This window comes from Galeopterus variegatus, unplaced genomic scaffold, assembly GCF_000696425.1.
Source record: "Galeopterus variegatus unplaced genomic scaffold, G_variegatus-3.0.2 Scaffold6203, whole genome shotgun sequence".
NCBI classification, from domain to species: Eukaryota; Metazoa; Chordata; class Mammalia; order Dermoptera; family Cynocephalidae; genus Galeopterus; species Galeopterus variegatus.
The window spans coordinates 34,809-42,747 of record NW_007732314.1 but is presented as its reverse complement, the minus strand read 5'-3'; the positions used below and the strand labels follow the sequence as shown (position 1 = coordinate 42,747).

The window sequence follows — 7,939 nt, the reverse complement described above, 5'->3', positions numbered from 1 at the left end:
GTGTTGTTACATGATCATGGCATTTGCACTTGTGCCTCTGATCCACTGGCACCAAATAAGGACGAATTGTGCTTAACTTTTCACGCAGTTTCTCATATTGGGTCCTCATACCCTTGAGGGAATTATTGAACATTTCGTATGAGATCTGTCAGGTGGCAAGGATGAGAATGCCGATTAAGAACAGTGATTCTCAAGGTGGGATAAGTTGGGGTGGGGAGATGCGTGTGGTCTGAAAAAAACACATTCAAAATACCCATTATTTCATAATACAAATTTCATAAAGTCAAGTTCAGCAAAATAACGTCAGTTGATGGACAGTAGCAAAAAACCAACTATACAAGGGTACTTTAAAAAGCTTGTGGAAAATAGAATTGGAAGATATTACAAATCTTTCCATGAATTTTTTGAAGTACCCTCATAGAATTGTCCCCGAGGGGGATCTGGACAAACATGGTTGAGAAACACTGGCTTAGAGATAGAGGCATGCCAGCACGTGGAGAATGTTTAGGAAGAAACGTGCCAGAGAGGAAGATCCTCTTCTGGGTCAGTGAGTAAATCCTAAGCCAGCACTTGTCATGGTCTTTTGGAACCCAAAGGGCCAATTCAGGAAGAAACCAAAATGGTCCATCAACCTTCTCAGCCCCATGGTTAAGGGCAAGTTGATCTACTTTGTAATACTGAAACAAAAGTAGAAAAAAGTTGTTTTTGCCCCAAATTCCAGTTACCAGGAAGTGCTGTCAGCATGGGGCCTGTGATTACTGCAGAGCTCCAATCTGCTTTACCTGCATCACCAGTTCTGCACTCTGTGGCAGAGGTCACTGCACCCACATATGCAATCTTTGCCGATAAAGACTCGAGGCACCGTTCTTGCTCCTGTGAGCTGTTGCAAATAATCTTGAACCTCATTGTGTCATCAGTGGCTGTGACATAAACAAATTCCAGAACCCCTTGTTTGAAGGGCAACTGACTGAGGACCTCCTGGGTCCTTCTGCAGTAGGAGAACACGATCACCTTCCCCAGCTGGATTTTGCTGCTCCCAAACTCGTGAGCCATGCTGACAGACTTTGGTCTCCCTGGGAGGAATCCTCAATTGCAGCTGCTGCTCTATTGCTTGGGGTGTTAAACCCCAGAGGGGATGTTTATTTCACTTGCAAACTGAGTGCTTAGAAAAGGTCAACAGCAAACTTTCACACTGCCCATTGTCTTATGGTTTTTAAGCCATGTTGGAGCAATTACTTGACAGATATCTCATTTATTGTCTCTGTAATTTCCTCCTTAGATCTGTTAACTCTACTGTTAAATGGCAATACTAACAATTTCTTTTAAAATGCAACTAACTTCTAAATAGAGAAATAAAATAAATTTATAAATAAATAAATACGTTTGACTGTTTATATTGTTTTTGAGTTGAATTTGTCTCTAAAATAAGACAATCAGACACAAGATATTGACTCTCAACATGAAAATAATGTTTAACTCATATATTTATTTCAATGCACACAGCAGAGAGCTATAGAATTGTTAATATTGATTATTTGGCTAAATGAATACTTTTGCCTTGATTATACATGTTTACAGAGGAAAACTGGGAAAACTATTTGGATATTTTATCTATCACTGTAACCATCCTACCATCAACATGGAACTATGGAGAATACAATTTACAAAGTGTTAAGTACACTTGTACCAATGTACACTAGTATGCTTGTACTAAAGCTCATCAGAGAAAAAGAAAGAAAATGCTTCTAAAATTAGAAAAAGAAAGAAAAATTCTTATAAAATTCATATAAAAATAAAATTTTAATATTTAAATGAGAACAGTAGCATAATTACAAGTGAGTTAATAATTTTCCTATTGTAATTATTACCCAGAGGTCAACAGCAAACTTTAGTTTGCTATGTGCCTTCTGTGTATGTGTACATGTGTGTTGTTTATTGTTATAGCATTGTATGTATATGTTTACCATTATATCCTTAACAGACATAGAGACTCTTTAGTTTGCTATGTGCCTTCTGTGTATGTGTACATGTGTGTTGTTTATTGCTATAGCATTGTATGTATATGTTTACCATTATATCCTTAACAGACATAGAGATACTAAAAAAACCTTTATTTTTTTTCTCCTGAAGTTAATATCTTTTTCTTTATGTTCGGCTTCCTTAAAGTACCTCTAAATATGCTTGTTGCATTTTTTTTATGCTATTATCTGTTTTATCTCTAATATTTCTTTCTTTTTCTCCATAGCCTTCCTTTTATTTCAGCCACTTTAAATATAACAGAAGCAATATATTTTCTTTTTATCACTTGGGGTCATGAATCTTTTTGTATGTTCTTCTCTAGTCATAAATTGTTTCTTTTTCTACCATGTTTTTGAATTTTATTCTCTCACCTCCGTATTAAATGCATTCTTAAATGCCTAATCATCCTCAGTTCTTAGGAACATACATTAAACTGATATTTGGCAACTCTCTGTGGTTTTGGGGGGAGTGGTGGGTGGAATGGTGATTGTCAATTGATGCACTTCATTGTAAATTGATCAGACAGAGACCTGGCCATTTATTTGTGGGACTGCCAAAGGTCAATGGCTGTAGGTCTTAGAGGTTTTTTATCTTGAGCTGGCTAGTTTTCCCAGAGAAGAATCTTTCATTATCCTGTCTGAGTGTGTTGTAAAAAGCTGACTTCCAGGGTTTAAGAGTTGAACAGGGAAAGGGACCTGGGGACTCACTTTGCAGCAGGCAAATTTTCACCAAATCTCTTGTTTTCAGTATTGAGACATAAGTCCTAGCCTTTTTCATGCCTCATATTCTCCAGGCCCAAGGATTTTTCAGTAAAGATCTTCAAAGAGTAAACATCCAGGCTTCTTCCATGGGGGGAAAGGCTCATCACTTGGCTGTGTAGGAAAGGTGAGGAGATCCAGATTTCTCACTGCTCCTTAATCAGATTTCCAACTAAGTTTTCTGTGTTTCAGTTTCACCTAGATTCTCTGACTTCAGAACTATCTGGTACAATAAATTTGCATGCATTTGGAGGTGAGTTGGGCTGTGGCAGAAGTCTTCTTTCTTCTTCTTGGCTTTTCACACCTCAAGCACCACCACCAACCCAGCTTTTATTTAGCCCTTTCTGTTCTGTCGATAAGGCACTCTATTCTTATTTGTACTGCTCTCTCCTTTCCCATTCTATCTCTCTCTCCCATTCTGTGGATTTATGTCATTTTAATGGGATATAGAAATCATCAGAAATAATCACAGTAATAGTGGTAATATGCCACTTTCTAAAATTTTCCACTGAAGGGAGAGACCAGAGATCAGGAAAATACCAAAACAAGAAAGGGCAGTTGTCACTTCACTTCCCCTGGGTGACAGAGATGCAAAGGATTACTCAAAGCCCATTTCTTCTGAGTAGTGAGAAGCCCCAAAGGGGTTAATTTCCAGGAACCCTCAAGAGAGAGGCATTCCTCCTTGGAAAATTATCACCGGACTGGGGTCTTCTCCCAGTATTTATTTTCCAGGCCAGAAAGTTACAGAAAAGGAATATAGGTGGAGTTATGGCTAAGTATAGTTTAACGATAGAAGCTGGTAACATCAGTGAAATAACAAACTGATATTCCATAATGCAATTAGTAAAAAGTTAAGTTGGTCCACCAACAAAAGTTTGTTCTTAGCAAACACTTTCTTTCCCTACAGCAATTGCCTTAGCATATTTACATAACAATCAAGTAACTTTCTTAACACATCAGTCAGGAGGTTAACCTGCACCAAGGACATCTATCCTTGAGCCAGCAATTTTGCTGCCTTACAATTCTTTATCTACAACAGAGACTTTAGCCCAGGGACATTTTCCTGTTTTTTGCAAGCTTAACATTTCTATGTGGATTTTTTAAAAGTTAGGCTAAACCTGAAACTACAGGGCTTTGGAGGGTAGGCCCTGTGAAATACATTTGCTTTATTAATGTTAGTGCTCTCTATAGGTAGTGGATTGTATGGTCTGATGGCATGAGTATTTAAAGAAATTTTCTTTGTGGGATTTGGGAAAAAGGAAAGGAAATAATTCAGCCATAGCATTAAGGACAGCACTTAACTCTCCTCTAGGCTCTGCACTACTTGGGTCATAAGAGAGAAAAGCAGCCACCATTCAAGAGGGTACTCACAGAAATATTCTCCCTGGGATGGGTCAGGTGTCAGTGAATTCTAGAGGTGAAGAAAGTCTAAAAAACAGGTTGAAGAAGTAAGGAATTTGGTTGATGCCAGATAGTGTATCCCAGAGAAGATTATTGCTTTGCCCCCCTCAGATTTGCCACCCCTTTTTCCCTGGGTGATGGAGCCACAAAGGATTACTCAAAGCCTATCTCTTTTGAGCAGTGATGAGAAGCCCCAAAGTGGTTAACTTCCCAGAACCCTCAAGAGAGAGGCATTCCTTCCATTTGAGAAATTAACCCTGAATTGGGGTTTTCTTCCTGCATTTATTCTTTAGCCCAGGAAGTTACAGCAAGAGACATAGGTGGGGTTAAAGTTTTAACAAGTTTAACAATAGAAGCTGGTAACATTCAGTAAAAACAAGTCAGATGACATTCCAGGCAATTAAGTGGTCCACCAACAAAAACTTGATCTTAGCAAACATTTCTTCTTACAGCAATTTCCCATATCTTTACATATCAATCAGTAATCTGTCTGTCTTTGAGTCAGCAGCCTTGCTGTGTTACAACTCTTTATCTTACAACAGAGACTCAATAGCCTGCAGAAAATTTCCTGTTTTTTGTAAGATCAGTATTTGAAACTGCAAGGCTTTGGAAAACCAGGCTCTGTGAAGTACATTTGCTTTATAGCATACTCCACAGAGGATAATGGAAAAGTTTGGGAACTTGGCAAGAAGTGAAAATGTGGGTGAAGGTGGGGATTCACAGAGCCCTATGAGGAAATTGTCCTGGTGCTGTTGGTGACTTAGGTGGCTTGGATATCCGGTGGTGACTGAGATATTGATGTGTGTAAGAACCACCAGTTTTGTACTGGTGGTCTATGGGAAAGTGAGAAATTGGTTCTAATAATAGGATCCTTCCCAGGCTTGGTCTCTTTTACCACTGGAATTAATGAGACAGGTGGTGATGTGCCTACAAAAATTAAGCCAAGAGCATCAGGGGTCTGGGGGGTCCTTTACATCCTGGAGTATATGGGGCTCTGAGGGTCTCTATAGATAAAGTAGTGAGGTTTCCCCAAACTCACCACAATCTCTAAGGCTTCCATCCCCCCAACTGTGACCTGGATCTGTCATTAGTAACATGTGCAACCCCAGAAAGCATGTCTGGGCTTCATTTCTCTCACCTATAAAATGAGGATGTTGGCCTCCTTCAGTGCTTCTTAAAATCTTCCACCACACAGCCACTGGAGAAGCCTGCAGGGGTTGGCCTGAATAAACTTAGCATTTATCACATCTTAGCTTAACATTCAATGTGAAGTTTAAATGGGAAATAATATTAGCCCTTGTGGTGTGATCATTTCTTGACATATTAATTAGGTTTTCTTTTTCTGCTATATAGAACCATGCCAAGTTGGAGCTATGTGTGTTGTGTTTTCTGTATTTTTCTTCTTCCATTTCATGGATCTTGTCAGGTCTTTGTTTTTCTTATCTCATAGTTTTATTCAAAGTTAAGAGAGAATCTGATGAATATTAAACATTTTACCTATCTGTGAAAGTCTGTACTCAGGGAGAAGCCTATGGTAGGTGTACAACTGAATAATGCAAAGAGAAGACATCATGACCCACAAAAGAGATGGGATATTTTCCCCAATCCAGGAGGAGGATGGAGTTTGGGGTCTAATGAAGATTTAGGCCCCATTCCTGTTTGCACCCAGGGGAGTGTGTGGAGCACACCAAAGTCTTTACCTTGACCTGGGAACTCCAGCATCAGGGAAATTCCCATGTCTGAGCTTAGCTCTGTTGCAGCAAATTTGTTGGTGTCAAGAGGCCCCAGGTGCTTGAACAAATAGAGTCTCAGCTACGATAGTATGAAGATAAGAAATGTCTAAAGGGTCTTCAAGAAGGACTCCCAGATTCCTGTATGACCCTAGAGGGAACTCTACCAGCTACTGTTCAAATTCACTTTTGTGCCAGCTGTGTGGATAGTGCTGAGAGTTAGGTTTAGCCTTATGACCTTGGTAAACTCTCTTGGCCTCCTTTTCCTAATGGGAGAAATGAGAAGACAGACCTGCATGACTTTCATGGTCACATCCAGCTTTAAAATGAAATGTAATTCTTTTTTATCAAGTAAGTGATCCTACCCTGAAAAGTCCTTTCCACTCCCTTTCCCCACCAGTCCCTAACTCCAAGCCCACTCCCTGGATTAACACAAGCAGTTTCACTAATCTATCGCTTTCAAAGTAGAAAAAAGCATGTTCTTGGCCAGACCCTTTTTATGTTCCTGTGTACTGGAGTGCTGGGATTCATTCTGAGCATTAAAATTAGGAAAATCAAGTATTTTCTTTGTTCTTCCTCTTAGAAGTGCCAACTTCAAAAAATGCAACAAAAATAGCAAACTTTTAAAAATTAAATGTTTTTCATTAGTACAAATATTACTTAAATCTATGGAGCTCAGTAACATTTTTAAAAATCAGAAGAAAACCTAAGACTTTAGAGAAATGAAAGAAGTTAAAGTGGTAAACAGTAAATTAAAATATATTTTTTCTTAAGCAAACAAACCCTAAGAGAAATTCTTTGCTTTTTTGTGCACTTCAAAATAAATAGTTTCCCAACTTTTAATGACAAAGGCATTTGTACCTTTAAAGAGAGTAAAAGGATCCAGCAGGTTGACACTTTCTTCATCAGTCTGTCTGTTCTTCACTGCCTTTCCCCATATAAACCAGAGATACAACAGTCATTAACCCACAACTACCAAAATGACTCTTCATGCATCCTTCAGCATGTGAAAACTCCTGCAAACGTGCGTTTTCTCTATTCACAGCAATATGTGTCAAAGTTAGGACTTGAGCCCCATCTTGACACCAAAATCAGAAATATTATACTACGTTACAATTGTTAAGCAGTGACATTTACTCAAGATACATCAATTCATGGTTAAGATTTTAGATTCAGAGACTAGGGGTCAAGTTTCAGCTTAGTTACATATTAAAAGAAGAAGTTTCTTAATATCATGGAGCTTTCATGAAAGAATAGACTTTACTTTTCCCCAAACCACATAACTGAGTCCAGTCCATCTTGGCTAAGTTTCAAAGCTTTCCACCAGTGCTTCAATCTGTGGTGTGTTGGGGACCTGATGAAAATGCAGATTGTGATGAAGTAGGTTTGAGAGGAAACCGAGGTTTCTATATTTCTAAGTAGATGCCAGGTGATGCATATGCTGCTGGTTTGTACACCATTCTTGTACTAGCAAGGCTTTCCACCTTAGCACAAGTAGAATACAATATGTACCCATAGAACTTTTTCAAACACATGTTAAAAATAAAATGCTTTTCCACAATAATTTCAATAAGGTATGCAGTTACCTCTTGTAATTTGCAAAATAAATAATTTTGTATTAAATAAAAGCCTAAATAATATGGAGATTTCAAGGCAGGAAAGATCATATCCTATCTAGCAGATGGGCTCAGGGGAGCATGAAAGAAGAGAGGCACTTTGTGTATGCACAGAAGGATAAGGAGATTTGGACAGATAAAAATGGAGAAGCCATTACAGCAACTGATAAAAATACAATAGTAATAGTAAACATCTGCATGGCACTTATTGTCTGCCAGGCACTATTTTAAACCTTCTACACATATTTACGAATTTTACCCGCAAATGATTCTGTAAGTGAAGTACTTTTGTTGCATAGTTTTACAGATATAATTGACGTAACTGGGGCACGGAGAGATTAAATAATTGTCCTTTCCCAAGGTGACCCAGCTAGTAAGTAATGGAGCTGGGGTATAGGCAGTCAAGTTTTGGAGT

At 38.5% G+C, this 7,939-nt stretch overlaps 1 pseudogene; it reads right to left on the bottom strand.

Annotated features, from left to right (window-relative positions):
* Positions 1-755: 755 nt before the first annotated feature.
* Positions 756-1,053, bottom strand: LOC103605974 (annotated as a pseudogene).
* Between the last annotated feature and the right edge of the window lie 6,886 nt (positions 1,054-7,939).